The sequence below is a fragment of the Saccopteryx bilineata genome, chromosome 7 (assembly GCF_036850765.1).
Source record: "Saccopteryx bilineata isolate mSacBil1 chromosome 7, mSacBil1_pri_phased_curated, whole genome shotgun sequence".
In the NCBI taxonomy this organism is placed as follows: domain Eukaryota; kingdom Metazoa; phylum Chordata; class Mammalia; order Chiroptera; family Emballonuridae; genus Saccopteryx; species Saccopteryx bilineata.
The window spans coordinates 88,159,451-88,181,330 of NC_089496.1; the positions used below are offsets into that span (position 1 = coordinate 88,159,451).

The following is a 21,880-nucleotide window of genomic DNA, read 5'->3' on the forward strand; positions in this document are numbered from 1 at the left end:
CACCAGGCCAATGCTCTACCACTGAGCCAACCGGCCAGGGCCCTTCCTTACATTTCTTAAGTACTTTGGGCCTACATTTCCTCAGATGTATGTGCACATATCAACCAAACAAGGTTGACAATAGGCTTAAACAAAGACTATATTGAAAAAAAGTTTAATGTTGCACCCTACAGAACTTTGGTAATGTCAAAAGCTAATGCTTATCGAGTACTAACTATATGCTAGGCCCTGAGCTGAGAGTTTGCATATATGATTACATTTCATCCTTGCATCAACCCTGTAAAGTAAGTTTTACCCCAATCTCATTTATAGATGAGGACCCTGAGGATTAGAGTGATTACAAATTTGCCAAGGTCACAAAACTACCCTTGGGTTTTGAATCTAGGCAGCCAAGCACTAAAGCTCACACTTTTTTTTAATAAAGATTTTATTTATCGATCTTAGAAAGAAGAGAGAGAGAGAAAGGGGGAGGAGCAGGAAGCATTAACTCAGTCGTAGATGCTTTTCCTATGTGCCTTTGCTGGGCAAGTCCAGAGTTTCGAACCAGCGACCTCGACATTCCAGGTGATTGCTCCATCCACTGCGCCACCACAGATCAAGCTAGAGCTCACACTTAAAAAAAAAAAATACTGAGCACTTCCTAGGTACCAGGTACTGTTCTAAGTCTTTTTACATTTTAATTTATAGAATCCTCATAACTGCTGCAGCAAATTGTGCACCCCACAAGACCTGTGCCGAGTGGCTTTGCACAAGAGGTGGAGTCAGCTTCCCTCCCTTTGAATCTGTGCTATGTGATTTGTTTGACTAATAGAATGTGACAGAAGTGACACTTTGTGACTTCTGAGCTTAAGCCTTAGAAGCCTTGCCGCTTCCGTCGCTAGGTCTTTGGAAGTCAGCTGCCATGTAGGGAAGTCTGAGCTAGGCTTCAGGAGAGGCTGTGGAGGAAGAGAGGCCCAGAAGGGTGAGAAGCCACCTGGAGTAGAGCTAGGGCTTTCTGGCTGCCAGCCAGCCAGTGCCAACTGCCAGACGTCTCACTGAGGCCAACTTGGATGTCCTGACCCCAGCAGAGTTTCCAGATGAATGCAGCTGCGAAAGCAACTGCAGCCAGCACCATGGAAAACGGAAGAAACTGCCACCATGAAAACCTAAAAAAAGAAACAAATAATGAGAACATTTTTAGCCACTAAGATGTGGGGTGGTTTATGATATAGCAATAGATTACTAAAGCAAATAAGGTGTGTATCACTACAGTGGATCCTTGAACAATGAAGTTTCCTAGAACAAGAGGACCCATGCAATCCAAACCCTGTTCAAAGGTTACCATGTTTTCAATCTGTGGCTCAGAATCCGTGTATGCAAAGGACCACTTAAGTTTCATGTGGATTTTCGACTGTGCAGGTAGTCAATGCCTTTAATCCTTGTGTTGTTCCCGAGTCAATTTATTTCTTTATTTTACAAATGAGAAAATTGAGACATGGAGGAGTTAAATAAGTCACCTAGGATTAAGTCACTAATGAGTGACAAAGCCAAGGCTTGAACTGAGACATCTGGCTCCAGAAACCACATAAGTAACCACTAAGATTTGCTAAACTAAAAAAAAAAAAAAATGGTCCTTCAAAGATGTCCTGGACCTAATGTCTGGAATTTGTGAATATGCTACTTTACACGATGAAAGAAACTTTGCAAATGTGATTTTGTTAATGATTTTGAGTATGCATGCTGCAATCACAAAGGCCCTCGTAAGAGGGAGGCAGCAGACCAGAGGCAGAGAAAAAGGTGATGTGATGGAGGGCATGAACCCACGAGCGAGGACAACATCTAGGAGGTGGAAAAGGCCAGGAAACAGTCTTCCCTGGAGCCTCCAGAGTGCCTGTCAATACCCTGAGACTGATTTTGGGCTTTTCGCCTCCAAAACTGTAAAATAATAAATTTTGTTGTTTTAAAGCCACTGAGTTTGTGGTAATTTATCACAGAAGCACTAGAAAACTAACACAGGGGGCTTCTCCCATTTAAGGGGGGGGGGCCTGGATCCTTCCCATGGGAGCCAGCCAGGCCAGTCTCCTTGTCTCTCATCACGTTTCGTGTCTCTGTCTTTCTCTAGTTCTTGAAAATCCTTTTCCCTTCAATTATTTCATTCATTTCCACTCGCCTCTTCCAGGAAGTCTTCTCTGATCATCCTAGTCACGCTGCTCTCTCTGTCCTGTCTCTACAGCACTTGATGTTCCGCACCTTCTTACTCAGCACTAACTAATATCAGTGCTAATGTGCTGGCGGGCAGCCCAGTGACATTTTTATGAGTGTGAGTCATCGAATCTGAGGACATCAGGCCATAGAGGCCCCCTGGAGAGTCTATCCCTTCATTTTATGGATGATGAAACTGAGTCCCAGGGAAAGGAAGAAAGCCACTTATCCAAGGTCACATACCCAGGGCTTAAAGACAGGCCTTCTGGGTTCAAATTCGTAAGGCTCATTTATTCAGCAAGTGCTTATCCAGCCCAGCACTGAGCTAGATGCTGGAAAATCACTAAGGATTGTGAGCAGATAAAGCCTCTGCTCTCACTGTGGCCTCCGATTTGCAAGCGAGATAAACATTTATGCAATAACCAAACAGATATGTTATTACTCACCATGATAAGTATCAGGAAAGAAAGTTCCATAATGCAGGCTGTGGGAGCACAAGATATAAAAAAAAACTATGTGAAGCAGGAAAACCAGGAAAGTCTTCACTGAAGAGATGACCATTGAGCAGAGATGTAAATAATGGTGGGTAGAGCTCACCACGTCTTTATAGCAGTAGGGGGAGGAGAAAAGTGTTTTAGGCCGAATGATATGTACAAGAGGGAACAGAACAAGGTGAAAAAGAAGCTCAGGATGCCTGGAGAGTCAAAGTGACAGGGAGAGAGGCAAAGATGAGGCTGTAGAAGGTCAGAGGTCAGACCACCAGGGGCGGGAGGCAGTGGTGAAGTTTTTACTTTAATTCCACTGGCAAGGGGAGGCAGCAGAAAGGTTTTGAGCAGGGCAAGAGCATGTTCATATTTGAATTTTACGGTGTCTCTCCCCAGCCAGGGCCTTTGCTTATCTCTATAGACATGTTAGAGATCATTATTACAGGGAGTCCTATGCCACTCTGTATTCCGCTCTGTGCCTAGCCTTGTACGAGCAGGTGCTCCATAAATATGTGTTGATTACACCTCTCAGCAGCATGTGACGCTGTTGATCATTCCCTTCCTCTTGAAGCCCAGCTTTCTGGCTTCTGCGCTGCCGCATGCTCTGGCTTCCCTCCAGCCTCTGGCTGTTCTCCATCCTCTGACCACTACGCCTTCCCCCTACCACCACCATGTTTAAGCATTTCTCATTGTTTCATCTTTAAACTCTTTCTTATTTGTCCACACCCTCCCCTTTGGTCATTTTATTGCCTCTGACAGAAATGATCTAATTTTTCTGGGCAGAACTGAAGTTCTATGAGGACCGGGACCTTGTCTTGTCACTGTTGCATTCCCAGAGCCTGGTGCACAGCAAGCACCCAATAAATTATCTGATGGGAGTAGATGCTATATGATTGTTTATACAGAGCTCAAGAACAGGCACAATGAATCCATGGTGATCAATGGCGGAAGAGCGATTACCTGTGGGGAAATAATGACCAAGAAGGAGCCCAAAAAGAACTCGTGGGAGGCTGGAAATCTTGATCTGTGTGGTGATAGCACAGGTGTCTGCATATTTAAAGGTCATTGGTCTAGAAGCTTAGGATTAATGTTCTTTACTATATCTGTAGGATATCTCAATAAGACGGTAAAAAAAAATAATGCATTATCACCACTCTCCTGAGAGAGAATTCCTAATTGCTTACTGCTTTATGGGCCCACCTAGATACCCCCCTCTTGCTCTCATACAGCCTCCCAAATCAGATCTCCTACTGAGTACTCGTCCCCAGTATTCACCACTATGCTCCCAAGTGTTTAGTTTCCAAGCCTTAGAGACATCTTATCCATATGCCATCTCTTCTTCTATCCCGCCTCATCTAGATTTCCAAGACACGTAAATACAAGTGGTCCTGTGGTTACCCCCCCCAAAAAAAATTTTAAGTGACAGGAGGAAAAATAGAGGCTCCCACATATGCCCTGACTGGGACCCACACAGCAACCCCTGTCTGGGGCCAATGCTAGGATCAACCAAATTATCCTCAGTGCCTGAGACCGATGTTCAACCAACTGAGCCACTGGTTGCAAGAGAGTAAGAGAGAGAGAAAGGGGAGAGGGAGGGGAAAAGAAGCAGATGGTCGCTTCTCTTGCGTGCCCTGACTGGAGATCAAACCTGGGATGTCTGTCTGCCAGGCCAATGCTCTACTCACTGAGCAAACCAGTCAAGGCCCCCAAATTTTAAGATAGCCCCATGACTTTAGCATCCTGGTGTTATTCCTGGGATTATGTTATAAGGCAAAGAGAGAGTTTGAGTCCTTTTCTCCACCCCAGGACTCTAATATTTATATAATCACAGAGATCTTTAAAAGCAGGATTTTCTCTGTCTGCTGGCAGAAGAGGAGATTGGAAATATTCAAAGCAGGAGAATACTGCAATGTTGTTGTTTTTTTGAAGATGGAGGGGCCACATATAAGACCAAGTGTGTGGTTTTAAGAGCCTGAGACAGCTGCAGGGAACAGAAGTAGGCCAACAAGCTGAGTTTGGAAGTTGATCTTCTTCAGAGCCTCCAGATAAGCAGCTGGACCAGCTGACACCTTGATTTCGGCATCATGAGACTAAGAAAGAAGCCAATTGAACCCACCCAGACTTCCAACTTATAGAGCTGAGATTAAAAATAGGTGTTGTGAAGCCATTGTTTGTGGTAAATTGTTACAGTAATAATAGAGAACTAATACAAATCTTTTTTTTTTTTTTTAATTTATTGATTGATTTTTAGCAAGAGAGGAAGGGAGAGAGAGAGGGAGATAGGAACATAGATCTATTCCTTTATGTTCCCTGACCAGGGATCAAACCAGCAACTGTGCTCTGACCAACTGAGCTATCTGGCCGGGCCTGATACATATCTTAAATCCTGTATATTCACAGTGGTCTTTCCTTCCTTCCCATTACTTTGGTCCCAACATGACTAGACCCTCTGACCTCACTTCTACCCAATTGAAATATTTGTCACTGAGCCTCTCTCCTTAAAACCATCTATCTATTGCTACTGGATTAATTTTCTTAAGTTATAACCCTGACCACATGCTTTTCCTGCTCAAAAAGTTTCAATAACAGTAAAGCTTGATGGTTATACTCTGGAACTAGGATGCAGGTTATAAAGCCCAGCTCTGCCTCTAAGTAGCAGATGACCTCTAAGTAGCAAGGATTTGTTAAAAAATAAGTTACAAGGATTAAGTAAAAAATATGTATGCAAAAAATAGTTATGTATAGCCCAGGATAAGTAAGAACTACACTCTGTGAATGGTGGCTCTTTTTATATCACTATCAAGGGTTCCAGGTGGCCAACTGATTAAACTTTTCAGCCTGGACTTACATCCACTCCCTGCAAGAGCTGTGTGTGTGTGCACGTGCACGCACAAACACACACACACACTCACACACACGCACTTCTACAACCTTTTCTCCCACTCCTCTTCCATTAGTCCCACCCTTCCCCCTCCATCTTCGTCACCACTCCCCTATTCACATTATCACCTATCACCGAGTGGTCTCCTCACTGATTCACATACCTTCACTCTCTGTGGCCAGCAGGGACTGCTGGAAACACAAGTCTGATCATGTCTCTTGTGGAAATTAGAACCTTCCAAGGCTTCCCCTTGCTTTCAATATAAAGTCCAGAATTCTTCCCACAACAGCCCTGCCCTGGATGGCCTGGCCTGCCAGCGTCTCCAGACCCTCCCCTGCTCTCCACACTCATCTGTTCTTAGACTCATCAGGCTCCCTCTTGAGACTGGCCATCCACCTTTCTGTTCCTCCTTTCTGGAGCACTCTTCTCTACCCTATTTTCCTGGTTAATACCTAATTGTCCTTCCAATTCTTAATTTAGTGAGGATTTTTCTCCAGGATTCCCCGACCTCCTTTATTAGAGGCTTTCCAAGGCCCTTCTGTAGAACTTCTCACAGGAGTAACATAGACCTCTTACTTAATCGCCACGAGCTGCATTAGGACCGGGGCTGTTTCTGTTTCTGATCACCAGGATGTACCCAGGGCAGAGCACAGTGCCTGGCTCAGACTCTGTGTTCAGTACATGTTTGGTAAAGGGATGAATAAATGAAACGAGTACAGTACAAGAACTCTGCTTCAGCTAAACTGGATTGCTTTTCCCACAGATGCTTTCTCCTCTCCACGCCTTTGCTAACTCATGTCCCTCCACCTGATATGCTCTCTTGCCAACTCCATTCTTCTGTAAATTCAACCCACCCCTGGTAGTCTCTGCCAAGTAATATTGCCCAATATTTTAGCCTATAGTGGTTTCCGCCTCCATCCTTCCTTCTGTTCCACTGAAAGTGTTATAGTTTGTATTATTTCTTTCTGATTGTGGAATTAATGCACGTACATTGTAGAAATTTTAAGGCAACACAGATAATACAAGATATAAAATAAAAAATAAAAGCATTTCAACTATTATTTCTCAATAATAATTGCTGCTTTTACTGTACACAGTGGGACAAAAGTAGGTTTACAATTGTTCATATGGACAATCATACAATACTTAATAAATGATTGTACAAGAATAAAATCTGTGTATGCCCCACTCGCATATCCACTCATTTTTTCATACATAATCATGGCAAACTTTTAAACCTCACAACAAATCAATGAGGTTCATATTGTTTTCATATTACCAAAGAAAAAAGAGTTTCAGGTAAGTTCAATAAGTTGCTTGAGTTCACCCAAAACTACAGTGCTCACAAAAATTAGGGGATATTTCAAAATGAACATGAAGCGATAAAAAAAGATGCACTTGATGTTTTTTAATTAAACAAGAACATCAGAAAAGCAAACAAATCAAAGAAAGTTGTTTGATTATGCAAATGAGATGCAAAACCAACTTTTATTTCATTGGTGAAAATGTATTATACAAAAAGCTGTAAGTACTGGAGTATCTGCACGTTCCCTGATCCCCTAATTTTTGTGAGCAGTGTAGTAAAAAACTCAGAGCTAGAACAGAGTCCAGACTGGGGCCCAAGAATCCAGCTTCACTGACTCAGCCCCTTGCTCTCCCTGCTACGTTCACCATCCCTCTACTAGGCCAGTCTCTCTCTTCATCGCTTATTCCTCTTACATCACTGCTCTCTCCCCTCTTACCCAAAGCCCAAACTCTTTCTGACACATTCCTTTTAACCTGATCATTCTACTTCAAGGATAGTCACTTTGACAGTAGTAGACAACTATCAACCTAAATGTATATCAATCTAGTTTAATAAGTAACAATACATCTTCACAATGAAATACCACATTGTTGTTCTAAAGAATAAGGGAGCCCTGGCCAGTTAGCTCAGGGGTATAGCACCAGCCTGGCATGTGGAAGTCCCAGGTTCAATTCCCAGCCAGGGCACACAGGAGAAGCACCCATTTGCTTCTCCAGCCTTCCCACTCTCCTTTCTCTCCCTCTCTCTCTCTTTTCCCTTCTCGCAGCCAAGGTTCCAAGCCTCCATTGGAACACAAGTTGGCCCCAGGCGCTGAGGATGGCTTGATGACCTCCACTTCAGGCACCAGAATGGCTCTGGTTGCAATGGAGCAATACCCTGGATGGGCAGAGCATCGCCCCCTAGTGGACATGCTGGGTGGATCCTGGTCGAATGCATGTGGGAGTCTTGTCTCTCTGCCTCCTCACTTCTCACTTCAGAAAAAAAAAAAGAATAAGGGAGGTCTTCATGCATTACTCTGGAATAATTTCAAAAATAATTTGTTAGCCTGGCCTGCATTGCCGCAGTGGATAAAGCATCGACCTGGAATGCTGAGGTTACTGGTTCGGAACCCTGGGCTTTCCTGGTCAAGGCACATATGGAGTTGATGCTTCCTGTGCCTCCTCCCTTCTATCTCTCTCTCTTTCCTCTCTAAATTGAATAAATAAAATCTAAAAAAATGTTTAAAAATAAATTAGTTAATTAAATAATTTGTTAAATAAAAATGTGTATAGTTTGCTATCATTTGTGAATGTAAAAAATATTTCTAAAAAAAAATAAAAAAAATATTTCTATGATATGTGTGTACAATATTTCTGAACACACAAATGACACCAGTATTTGCTTCTGGGAAGCAGAATACAGGGTTTGAAAGTGAAGGGGGAAAGGGACTTCATTTTTGCTGTATACCCATGTATAATGTTTACATTTTTACCATACCCATGCATTTAATAAATTAAAAAGGAAAAACAAAAGCAAAAACTTCCATGTGTTCTCTGATCATCCCACTGAGCCCATCTTCACTCTGTGTATGTGGATGTTTGGGTACACGGATATGCCCTAACTCCCCTCTTTCCATGGCCTCCCAAGTGCAGCTCACATGTGACCCATTTTCAGAGACCTCTTTGCCTTTTCCATCAGATTAAAAGGATTCTGCAGTCACTTAAAGGACAAGGAAAAGGCTTTTTTGTTCTAGCCTTAGCTCTGTCACTTGCCAATTATGTAAACTTGGACCCGTCCTTTTACCTCTCTGATGGCAGATTCTTTCTCCTCCATCAGGTAGATGAAGATGTCTCCATCAGCCCTCTCACTTCCAGGTCTCCAAACAGACTGTCTGTTCCCTTTGCCTGTAAAATTCCACTCTTCTCCCCTCCCTTCCCTATCTTGGTAGCTCCTACCCATCTCTCGAGACTCAGTTTTCATGTGACTCTTGAAAGAAGACCTTCCTAATCTCTTAGTTGAGGTCTTGTCCCCTTTGTTGTGACTTCTCCATCACAAGCTCCATAACACTTGGTGGGAATGACTTGTTCAGTGTTTACCTTCCCAGATCGACTCGAGGCTCCATGAGAATAGGAACTGTACTGTTTATCACGCTAGCACAGTGCCTGGCACATGGTTCTGGCTTAGTAAATATTTGCTCTGAGAGTAAACGGGCAACATTTCCTTTGTCCAGACTCTCTACTCAGATCCTATATCTTGATGGACTTTAGCAGCCGCCCCCTGGCCACTCATGAAAGAGGATGGTCACTGGGGATTAGGCCCCTCCATTCCTGTTCTTCCCCTAAAGTCTCTCAGCCTCCCTGGGGCATCAGAGTCTGTGATGTTTCCACCATCACACCCACAGGCTCCAAAGCGGACTCCTCCAGGATGCAGCCCAGTCTAGGCCTGTCCCTCAGGCCCCAGGCACAGGCCCTGCCCCCAGCCCAGCCTGAGAACACGGTGGCCCAGCCCAGCCTGGCAGACCGGGCCCATCAATCGTGCTCCCAGGGGTACAAACCAATTTCTCTTGCTTTCCTGAGCCCGTCTCCCTGGCGGAGCCTGGAGGAGCCTTCAATCGCATTAATCCCAGCCTGGCGGCGGTGACGAAGACGGATTTCTCCACCAAACGATCCATTTGTATCTCTCGTGCACTCACTTGGTTTTTTTCTGTGCGGATGTTCAAAATATCATGAAAAAGGCGTTAGTCGGGTAGCTGTGGCACAGCGAAATAATAGAGTGATCCGGCAATGCGCTCCTGACCTTGCAGGACAGCTAATCCATCCGCACATCTATCTTAATTATTCCCGGTTACAAAAGAGAAACTCCACCATTCATTCATTCCAGGCTGGCAATTCCATTTTCAACCCCCACTCACACCCCATCCTTTCTCTACCATTTCCCTAGCCAGATAGGTCCATTCACCAGTACTACAACAGTCTCCCCTTGGCAGCCCAGTGTAGCCAAGTGTGAACCCGCAGGGTGGCAATGCAGGGCCTAGCCCACTGCTCCTTGAGATCAGGAGAGAGGCACTCTGGCTCCCTTGTCCAGAACTCTGACCAGTCCACTAGAGAAAGACTAGCTACCAACATGATTAAGACCCAGCGGGGACATACACAAATGCACACACAAAGGCAGCCACAGCCTCATTCAGACTCGGACATTCAGACCTCCTCTTGCACAGACTCTAGCAGACCACCCCCTTCCCCACCCTAAAGCAGATCATTTTAAGTCTCCTGCTGTCTGGGCACCAACGCTGGGATGGACATTTTGACTAAGGGCACTTTTAGGGGATGTCTTGGTGTGCCTGTCTCCTATCCCCAAAGCCAAAGACTCCACCCACTGTATCTTCTCAGGTCAACTCATTAATACAACTAGGTAAGTGAGGGCCAGAGGGGCAGCAAAGTTGAGTGTGAGCGGGGAGAAGAGTAAAAGAGGAGGAATGAAGAGAAATAGTTTGAGCAGAGAGCCTGAAAATGAGAGGAAAAGAAAAAAAAAGGAAGATGGGGTGGTGTGTTGAGAAGGTCCTTGAGACAATACGTGAAAGTGTCTATTTGTGTAACCTAATTTGTGCTAATTGTACCAGATTCACTTTGAGGATGCCTGTGCCAGTCTCTAAAGCCCCTTCTAATTCTACCCGTAATGTACAATTTTTCAGATCCCTCATTCTAATGATTTTAATGCAATCAGCAAAACAAGGCATGTAATTGTCTTGGCTCCGTGCTTGGCCGTGGTGGCTCCTGGGAATCCTGGTTCCCAGTCCTCATGCCTCTCCCACCAATCCTTTCCTCTCTTCTGTTTTACCGCTCAGTTCAGCCTCTGTGGGCTAGTACAGGGTGAGACCTCTCCAGCTCACGGGGCTGTAGGAACAATTGTAGTAGTTTTAATCCCAGCCTCATGAAGCCCACATCTGACTGAGGAAAGGACACAGGGGGCCTAGGCCAGAAGTGGGCAGTGGGGACTGTCTGCTGGCCCAGCCTGACTAGGTTATTGGGTTTAGAAAAGGAAAAGGGCTTCCTGGAAGAGCTCAGTGGGTTCTGCTCCCCTTCCCAGAAGCAGCAGCAGGCAGCGTGGGCTGGGCCTGTGGGGCAGTGTGCAGGGGAAGGGCCATTTGTCCTGAGACAATGGGAGAGAAGGGGTCTCTGAGCGGCTGTTGAGAGTCAATTTGTAGTGGTGATGGCTGAAGTTGCTCCAAAGGCTGGGAACAGCTGGAGCTCCGGGTGACTGATGGGTGGGCCCAGGAGAGGGGCCATTGGTCTAGCAGACACAAAGGCCCCCCGATGGTGTGCGGGTGGGGCCTGTCAAAATCATTAAGTGCCAAAGATGGGAGCCGCAGACTTCAGATGGGACCAGTGGGTAGGGGGAAGAGGTCAGGAGCCTACTCCTCCCTCTCTGCAGCCCCTCTTAGGAAACTCAGCCACCCACATTCCCATTATCATTTTATTTGCATAGACACCCATCCTCAGGCTTCCCCGTCCCTGGCCTCACTCCACTATGAGCCCAGGCCCCAGTTCTATTTGAGTAGCTCTGGCGCTGGGGCCAACTCCAGGCCTGGCAAAGCCTCTCCAGGCCTGGGGCGGGGGGGGGGGGGGGGGGGGGGGGGCGGCTTGCCCACCCTCAAGCTTTGCATTCTTCAGCCGGTGGCCTCATCCATTTCTTAGGGAACAAGACATCCACATCCTCAACCCAGGACCAGTAAAGATCACCCCTCCGTTCCAAAGGGGAGAAACTGAGGCCCACAGTGCTGGTTTCGCCTGCTTCTCCCTCTCTACTGGGAAGTGTTTCTCCCACTTGACCTCCCCGAGCGAGCGGGACCAGAGGGGCAGTGATACCAGGAGAAACCCGCCCCCTCCTCACCCCCAACCCCTGCTCCGCTCCGCTGCTCTCCCAGCAGGAGAGGGAAGCAGTGACCCGGCCAGGTGGTGATGATGCGGCCGGCCGCGCTGGTCACTCTTGGCCGCTTCCCGCGCGCAGCCCGACCCCCCTCGCATGGGTCACAGCGCCGGCAAAACTCCCTGACACAGAAACGCCGCAGGGCCTGCGCGTGTCGGGAACAATCCTCCGCCTGATGGGAAGCGACAGCTCTGCTCCGCCCCACTCCGCTCGCTTCCCTCCCGCGGCTCCTCCCCCTGCTCCCCCCTTGCCTGCCGGCTCCGGGCCAGCCGGGCCAGAGCGCCCCAGCAGGGGTCCGGCCCCTAGACCCAGCCCAACAAGTCGCTGCCTAGCCCAGCCTTTGTGTCCTAAGACTGGCAGAGGGGAGGAGGAGGAACTTAGTCAAGGGGAAATGGGGACAAGAAGGGCACCCAGCGAGACACATGGCAGCCATCAGTGATGGCAGGGGGAAGCTGACGGCAACACAGTGGTTTGTTTCCAGGACCCTGTTTCTGTTTCCACAGTGTTCACGTAGAAAAAAGACTGCAAAAAAATATACCAATTTGTAGCCGGGGGTCTCCTTGGGTGTGATGAGTTGACAGGTGTTTTTTCCTTTCTTCATTTTGCTTATGAGTGTTTTCTGGGTCTTTTGGGGTTTTGTTTTCTTGCTTGTTTGTTTGACTTTGCATGATTGTTTGCTTGCTGTAATCATATCTTATGTGACTTGCCCACACAGGTAATAAAATCGCCAAACCAGGACAAGGGGCTGTGAAGGGAAAGTCCCACCCAGACTCCAGGCTCGATCACTGACTCAGCCACAGGGAGTGAGGCTCATGCACTCTGGGTGGGCCTGGGTGTCAGACCAGGCTGGGGACCTTCAGGGTCCCCGCCCCTCCTTCCAATTCATGAAGAGGTGAAGCGTATGTGAGGAGGGGCTGTGGGTAAAGGAGAGAGGCCCGGATGTACAAAGTACCTCTCAGCATTTCTTCCCATACTCTGGGGCACGCTGACATGCTGGTGTACTCATCCATACCCGTTTACACATATATTCACACACCTATAAACATATTCTTGTCAACATGGCCACACAGCCAAGCACACACTCCTTGACAGCCACGGCTCATAGACGCACTTGTGGCCCTCCTGTGCTCACACACTCAGCATGTCCCTCGGAGCCCCAGACAGACACTACTCATGGCCTCCTGCTCTCAACCTTCCAGCAACCCAGACCCTTCAGGGAGTGAATGCCGCATTCACTTCAAATGCCCTGTTCATCATCCTCCAGCTCTCTTTCTGCTCACCTCCACACAGCCCTCTCCTGCTGTCAGCCCCTCCTACCCTCTCCCCCAGGCTCCTACTCCACTTCTTAGTCATGAGAAATGAGGGGAAAGTTGCCTCTCTATCACCTGACCTCAGTCCCAGGTTTGGTATGGAAATAGTAGGGCCTGAAGGGGAAAGTTAGGGACCCCCTACCAAACCTCCCAAATAAGAGGCCTAGGTGGGATCCCTGTGGGCTCTCAAGGTTGTGTCTGGTGCGGGCCCTTCCTGCCTTCCACCTATGGGCTGCTGACCTTGCCCACAGAGCCTGTCCCTTTCTCCTCTCCTGCCTCAGTCCTACCCATCCTTTGTGGCCAACTGGGAAGATGATCCTCCTGGAGCCACCAACCTGAGGCCTGGCTGTTGGCTGGCGCTCCTATCCTCTGATAGTACTCCTTGCTCAGGTGACATTCCTTTGTGCCTCCATTCTCTCTCCATAGTTGTGAATCCTGTGTGCTTCTACAAAACAGGGACAGATCTTTGATTCATCTTGCATCCTGCACCCATATCTGCCGAGCAGTCCATCAGCTGGCTCCCTGATGAATGAATGAATGAATTGAAGAATGTTTATGAATATGGCTTGTTCTCTGCTGTTGAGTATGACATGTATGATGAAGAGGAGGTGGGAGTAGAGGCCGCCACAGGGCGTAAGTGCCACTGCCTGTTTCCTCTGTGAAAATACTAACAACCAAAGCATCCCTCCCAACTACCCTATGTGGGAGGTGACCATTTTATAAAGAAACTGAGGCTCACAAAGGTTACATCATTTCTCCAAGGTAACAAGACTCGGAGTGGTAGAGCTTGCCAGTGTCACTCTTCTTTTTGTTTGTTTTGTTTGTTTGTTTTTTTCATTTTTCCGAAGCTGGAAATGGAGAGGCAGTCAGACAGACTCCCGCATGCGCCCAACCAGGATCCACCTGGCATGCCCACCAGGGGGCGATGTTCTGCCCCTCTGGGGCATCGCTCTGTTGCATCCAGAGCCATTCTAGCGCCTGAGGCAGAGGCCACAGAGCCATCCCCAGCGCCCAGGCCATCTTTGCTCCAATGGAGCCTTGGCTGCGGGAGGGGAAGAGAGAGACAGAGAGGAAGGAGAGGGGGAGGGGTGGAGAAGCAGATGGGCGCTTCTCCTGTGTGCCCTGGCCGGGAATCGAACCCGGGACTCCTGAACGCCAGGCCGACGCTCTACTGCTGAGCCAACCTGCCAGGGCCAGTGTCACTCTTCTAAGGATGGTGATACTAACTGCTTCTGCCTCCCTCATCATGACCCAGGATGATGTAATGGGAAGGAGCTGCTTTATGATAACCTGTTGCCCCACCTCAGCTCTCCAGAGTGAGGAGGCCTCTGGTCTCCTCTCCATGGTGGGCCCTAAGTCTGTTTCCTTCCTCTTAAACCCTTAGTTTGACCCTAATTCCCCTTATGCCTTCTTTGTTATATCATCTCTGCCTAAGAGCACCATCTCCTCAGTGTTCTTTTGGTCTTGAGCACACTTCTGGGAGCAAGAAAGCAGGGGCTGCTGTCTTGGCTCCATGACTGACTAGCTGGTGGCCTTGAGCAAATGAATAATCACAAGTCTTCTTTGGCCTTGGTTTCCCCAAGTGTGTGCAGTAGGATGGGGCTTGAGGAGCTGCTGTCTGTCGTTCTCTCCGCTGTCAGCAATCTGGGCTCCGACCCCTGGTGAGGAGGCAACGGCAAGCCAGCACCTTACCCAGCCCGGTCCACCTCCAGACCTCCCAAGAGGGGTTTGGGCTCAAAGAGGGCTGGGAAATGCAGTGAATTAATTACCATCAGACCTCAGCACTGTTCATCTCTGTAAACAAACATTTTAATATGCAGTAATTAATTACATCTGCCACACCGACTCTCCTCTCGTTCATCCTTCTTCTGCTTTTCTTCTGTTCACCCCGAACCAACCTCTCTTCCCAGTTGGAGCCTGAGAGTCCAGACAGGGACCCTCCCCCCACTTCCCCAACCTCTCCCCCCACCGTCAGAGGCAGGTGCTCACCTCTGCCACACTACTCTGCAGCTTTTTCCTTCCCTTTTTTCCTTTATCTGTTTCCCTACCACCTGTCTGTCTTTCTGACAGTCCTTCATCTCTAGTTCTCTCTGCTTGGATCTTCCTTCCCAACAAAGTTTGATGCCAAGTACACGTTCTGGGAGGCAAGGAAAATAAGGAAGCCAGTGGGTTTGTCCCCAAGTTCCCAAGCACATGAGCATACCTTTCAACTCCTCGGTGACCCAGGACCAGGCAAGTTGCAGGGATTATCTAAGAACTAGAACAGCCACTGTTCCAGGAGTATCTCTAGGGTCCCTAAAAGCTCCCAAGAGTCCTCCTGACCTTAGTCCCTTCCCTGTCCCGTTTTGTGCCTCCACAGCAGCTCAGTCTGAAGAACAGAGGGGACACATCTTCCCAGGTGAGCTACCTGGCCACACCACAATTACTTCTCACCATCTCCAAGCGCCAGGAGCCCCAAGATGGGATCCACCTTCCGGTCCCAGCACTCCCGGGCCTTAGTACTGTCCAGGGATAGTACTATCACCAGCACCACGTGAGTGGTGCCCCCAGCCCCTACAATGGAGGGTACCCCTTTTCTGGGGAGGCCCTGCCTGGAGTCTAGGTGGGAGCTAGACCAACACTGGATCAGAAGCAAGAACCCCAGCTGAAAACGACACGAAAGGGACCAGGTGCCTAGGGCTCCCAGCGACAGGAGGGGTAGGAAAGGGAAGCGGTAGCGGGAGAGGTACGGCCTAGCCTGGCCTCTCAGGGGAAACCGGGGTGGGCGGGGTAGGGCAGGCGCCACCAGGCGTGGCGCAGGGAACGAAGCAGAATGAAATGCAGATGCAAAACGTGCTCGTAAGAGTTTCCTCTCTCTCCCCATCTGCCAAAGCCGAGATTTTAATCTTTAATCCATGAGCAATCAGCGAGCAGCGGCGAATGGCACATTACAGATGTTTTACTGTCGCGGGCGTTTGCAGCCTCCGCGCTCCGCACAGGCGCGCCCGGCGCCCCAGCCCCGCCAGTCCCCACCTCTCCTCCCTCCCACTCTGGTCTTTCTTTCCCTTCCCTGGTAGTGGTTTAACAATTTCCCCCTCATTGCACGCTCCTGGCCCGTCGTGGAGATGGGAGTGGGACCCAGGACCATTAACCTTTCTTAGCGGACCTGGGACTGCTGGTGGGGGTACACGCAGGGGCACTGTCACGGCGGGGGCGGCATTCAGCATTGTGTGGAGGCAGATTCTCAGCCTGGTGCATCTGGCAGGTGCATGGACAATGGGCCTCGTGCCCTGCTAGCTGAGCTGTCCTACCCCTCCATCCTCTTCTATGTCCTTCCCCACCTCGGGGGCTCCTGCGCGATTAGTGCTCCAGATGTACAGCAGCGCTGGGGCTCTGATTGATTTCCAGATGTTGGGTACCTCTGTTCTCATGTGCGAGACCGCAATCCCTTCTGCATGATGAGGAGGGAGAGAACTTTAGTAGTCACATCTGGAAGACCCTAGGGAAGGAAATCTGACCGGATGGAATCTTGAAAACCAGCTGATAAAAGCTCACTTCAGAACTTGAGGAGTGCGGTCTCTGCAGAATTGAGGAGGAGTCCCTCCCACGCCCTGGGAGCTGGAGCTCCAGGAGGAAGATGGAGACCTTATGAGGAATGAAGTCCAGTTTGTTTCCCGGAAACCCAGAGGACTCCTGAACGCCACAGGGGTGTACTTTTTCCCCAGCTCAAAAATCCTTAGCAGGCCTGACCTGTGGTGGCGCAGTGGATAAAGCGTCGACCTGGAAATGCTGAGGTCGCCGGTTCAAAACCCTGGGCTTGCCTGGTCAAGGCACATATGGGAGTTGATGCTTCCAGCTCCTCCCCCCTTCACTCTCTCTGTCTCTCCTCTCTGTCTCTCCCTCTCCTCTCTAAAATGAATAATAATAATAATAATAATAATAAATCCTTAGCAGTGATTCCAGTTTGCAAAGATATATTTGTGTGCTTATTTGATTAATATCTGTCACTTCCACTAGGCCATAAGTTCCATGAGGTCAGACTGTGTTTCACTCATCATTGTATTCCCTGGGTCCAGCACTGGGCCTGGCACTTAGTGGATGCTCAATTCGTATTTGTTAACCAAATGAAGGAACTCATGGTGTCAGCTGTAGTCTCAGATCATTCTTTCCTGTGCCATTACCAGTTAAGACAGGCCCTTCACCCAATGCCACCTAAGCATGCATACACAATCTCCCTCCATCAAACTCCCTCCCAGACTGCAGGCCTCATCTCTGTAGGTAACTCCATTTTTTCCTATCTCCCTGATAGGTCTTTCCCTTTCAATAGAAGGGGACCCCAGGGCAAAAATATGTCTGACACTGAGCCAGGGCTCCTTCGCCCACCTGCCTTCCTTCCCCAGGCCCCAGGATCTAGGCTCCTCTAACTTAGGCCTTCACCCTCAATTTTTGGACATTTTTCCCCTTACTCCCTGCTGACCCCCCTTCTATTTGTATGGCCACAGACACCATAACCCTTTCTGACACTCCTCTTACCTAGTGGCTCCAAATATACCCCCAACTCCAAGCCAACCCTAACCTAACGCAAAGCTTCATTTCCTCAGGCAGGGTCCAGCCCTCACCAGGACTCCCCACTCCACCCCCAATGGCTTCTGGTCTTCTGAAAAGGAAAAAAAAAGAGGGGGGGGGGAGATGTAGAGATGCAAATTCAGAAGAGAAAGTGGAAAGAGAACAGCTTGGGAGGAAACCTAGATAGTTGGAAGAAGAGAGGCAAGAACAGAGAAGGGCACAGAGACAAAACCTCAGAGGTAGAGGGCAGATGCCCCCAAAGAGGGAGAGACCGTGATTGGCAGGGGCAGCGGAAGAGGCCCAGACAGCAGACACCAGGCAGAAAGAGGGGTGGGAACGAGGGAGGGTGAGCTGGGGGGTGGAGAGTCGAGGCAGGAGAAAAGGCTTGGATTCTGGGAGCCGAGGCGTCGGGGAGGGAGACGCCGCCGGGCGAGGAGTCGGAGCGGGGGTCCGGCCCCAGCGCCAGCGTCTGCCCGAGCCCGGGGCCCTGCCCGCAGGGCCTACAGGCGGCTCGGAGAGGGGGCGGCGGCGGCAAGGGAAGCCGGAGTGAGAGGCAGCAGAGCCGCGTGTGTTTTTATTATTATTATTTCTGATTAAAGAGGAATTCATCTCGTATCTGCCTCCTGCCAGGGGCCGAGGCGCCGCCATTGGGGTTAACGGTGCGGAAGAATACAAAAAAATTTCATTGAGGAGGATTATAAAAGTTACTAGCTGGAACATTAACAGAAGAGTAACTTGTAAAAAATGCAATATTACAATATTCACAAGGACGGCAGAGCGTGGTAAAGCTATAAAATTCAACATTAAAATCTTCCACAGCCTAGATAACCTAGTTAACAAACATGGTATTGGAACTACTTTCTGTTGGGGCTAGGGATACGAGCCGGGGGCTGATCACACCTCCGCGGCGAGTGGGGGGGAGGGTGTGCCGGCCGGCGGTGGGCTGGGCTACCCCGGCTGGCCCCGCCCCTCCGAGCCTCAGCCTCCTCCCCAAGAAAATGGGGAGAATCCCCAGCGAGTGTTGGGAATCAACTAAAAAGAAGCACCTCAAAATCTCGGATAAGGCTGTACACTTGTGTGGTTATTTTTTTGTGTGAAGTGCTAATTAAACACATGATTCAGTGTGGATTTCACCCCGCTGAATAGAATATACATCTCTATAACTGCAGGTTGTGTATATAAAATGTGTTAAGACAGGAGTGTGTGTGTGTATGTGTGTGTAAAAGTATGCATTCAGAGTGGGATATGTGTGTGTGTGCAGTATGTGTGTACCCAGGGTCTCTGCATGTGCATAGTTCTTGAGAACACATGCATGGTATGTCAGTGTGCATGCAGGGCACAGGGCTTTGGGGTGCAGGGTGTGTATTCTTATATGATGTCTGAATGCCACGTGAAGCTCTACGTAGGGTATATGTGAATATATAAATAGTGATATATGTGTGAGTGATATATGTGTTTAGAAAACATAGGTTTTTGTGAGCATATGTGTGTGTGTGGTGTGTTCAGGTACAGAATATGTGTCACATATTATATATCTTTTTGCAAGATGTGTTTATAAAGAGGACAAGTGTTGCCTGACCTGTGGTGGTGCAGTGGGATAAAGCGTCGACCTGGAACACTGAGGTCGCCTGTTCGATACCCTGGGCTTGCCTGGTCAAGGCACATATGGGAGTTGATGCTTCCTGCTCCTCCCCTTTCTCTCTCTTTCTCTCTCTCTCCTCTCTGAAAATTGAATAAATAAAATCTTTAAAAAATAAAAAAATTAAAAAAAATAAAGAGGACAAGTGTTTACATGTTACATGAGGACAAGTGTGCATGTATATGCAAGGTGTATACACCACAGGGCATTATGTAATTGTGAACACAGGATGTTTGTGTGTGTAAATAGTATAGAAAGTATAATATGTCTGTTATGTGTGCAGAATATGTATTTATGCATAGGATCTGGGAGAATGTGCATAAATATGTATGTGTTCAGAGTATGTGTACATGTTTGTCATGTGAGTATATGTTTGGGAATGTGTGTACAGTATTTTGTGTATATGTATGTGAACCTAATATATCATATATATGTGTGTGTGTGTGTGTGAAAGGTATATATATTGATATATGTGTGTATATGTGTGTGTTATGTGCATAAAAATACAAAGACATGTGAGATGTCTGAGCATGTGAAGTGTGTGTGTCTCCAGGTGCAGACACTGAACATTAGTTTCTGCCAGGCCCCCAAATACTTGTAGTGTGGTGGTTAAGAGCACAGACCCTGGAGACAGGCTGCTGGGGATTGAATGATAGCTTTGTCAGGTACTAAATGTATAATCTTGGACAAACTTAACAACCTCTGGCTGCTTTAGCTTCCACATCTGCAAAACGAGGTCAGTAATAGCACCTACTTCATAGAGTTGTTCTTAGTATTAGATGAGTCAATACTCATTGTGGTAGACAGAATAATGATGCCCCTCCAAAAAAGTCCACATCTTAATCCCCAAAACCTATGACTATGTTACCTTACACGGCAAAAGGGATTTTGAAGATGTGATTTTGTGAAGGATCTTGAGATGATAGGGTTATCCTGAGTTATCCAAGCAGACCCAGTGTCCTAACAAACATCTTTATAAGAGTGAACAGGAGTATCAGAGTCAAAGAAGGAAATGTGAGGACAGAAACAGAGCCTGGAGTGATGCGGCCATGAACCAAGGAATGAGGGTGGCTTCTAGAAACTGGATAAGGCAAGGAAACTGATTCTCCCCTAGAGCCTCCAGAAGGAATACAGCCCTGCTGACCCAGAGTTTTAGACTTCTGAGCTTAAGAAATGTAAGATAATAGATGTGGTATTTTAAACCATTAAGTTTGTGATCATTTGTCATAGCAGCAATAGGAAACTAAAACACACTTCTAAAGTGCTAACAACAGTACCAAGCATACAGCAGTATATGGGGCCTTATAACTATTTGTCAAATAAATTCCTTGGAGGCGATGCTTGGGGCCCTGGAGGAGGCCTAGTATTGGTCAGTCTGTTGCCAGCTTTGGCATCCCCATGTAAGGCTGCCTCTGGCTATCCCGGGCCCTCCAAGATTCTGGATTCAGTCAAAGCCTTTGTTTTGCCAACATTAATATGGACACATTGGAGAAGGGGCAGATACTCCTCAACATCTGCCTGCTTCTTCTTCCTTAATCACGTACTGGTGTTGGAACTCATACTGGGGATCTAGGCCTGTGGCTGAGGGGACTGGGAGCCAGTTGACAATCTTTGAAACTTCTTAGTTCACTTGCTCTTTGGCTCAGGCTCGACAGGAAGACAAGGTTGTTATGGGGTAGAGAAACTGTGTGGGAAGTTGATGCCCGAAGAGCCTATGGAGTATACACATGTCCTTATGCACAGAGCACTCAGGCACAACATTAGCCACAGAACTCAAGCCACCAATACAGGGAGTTTTGTTCAAAGGCTATGGTTCTCTTACCTCTCCGCTTCTTTTGCTGTCTTTATCTCCAGCTTGGGGTCATTGGGTAATACTCCCCCCATGGTCCCCAAAGAGGTGTGATAGAGCATTCTTGGGGTGAGCCAACCAGAGTTACAAAAATAGGTTGTGGAGTTCTCTATGTGCGTCAAGATGGATAGGCACCAAATTCTGTAGTTAGCATACTCAGGTGAGGGTCTCAGCTCCACCACTTCTCGCCAGTGTAACTCTGGGCAACTTAAACTCTCTGCCTCAGCTTCCTTATCTGTAAAATGGGATAATAATGATGTCTAATCCATAGGGTTATTGTGAGGGTTAAATGTGAGATGTGAAATATTCATCACGGTGCCTAGCACATAACAAGTTCCCAATAAACATTGTTGTTGATAGTAATGATGGTATTAACATCATTATTCCTCCCTTCCTCTGGGGAAAAGTAGTGTGGTGTTATGGCCTGGGAGCCAGAAGAACTTAGTTAGAATCGAAACTCCACCACTAACCACTTGTATAAACTTGAGTAATTGTGCAACTTTAATCCAAATGAGCCTTGGCTTCCTCATGTGTATAATTTCATCAATAATACCTATCTGAAAGAGATCCCCATAAGGATCAGAGTTATAAACATGCAGCCCCAAAACCACAACTAATCTTTTAGCTGAGTTTATGCAGCCTACACTCTAAATATGTAAATCATGCAGTTAGAGCAAAAGTCAAACCACACCAAAGGGATTACAGAGAAAAAATAAATCGTACTTTCACCCTTGCCCCCTTCCTTGAGGCGGTTATGTTTCTAGTTTCTTATGTATCTT

The 21,880-nt window shown here is 47.8% G+C and overlaps 1 long non-coding RNA gene across 1 annotated transcript in view; it reads right to left on the reverse strand.

The window, feature by feature from the left end:
- Positions 1-466: 466 nt before the first annotated feature.
- LOC136310733 (uncharacterized) overlaps positions 467-21,880 on the reverse strand; it is a 39,514-nt gene continuing 18,100 nt past the window's right edge. The window contains exons 2-3 of the long non-coding RNA XR_010726605.1: positions 9,387-9,535; positions 467-1,145 (exon numbers count right to left, since the gene is read on the reverse strand). This is a non-coding gene — a long non-coding RNA (uncharacterized lncRNA). The remainder of the gene's footprint in view (positions 1,146-9,386; positions 9,536-21,880) is intronic.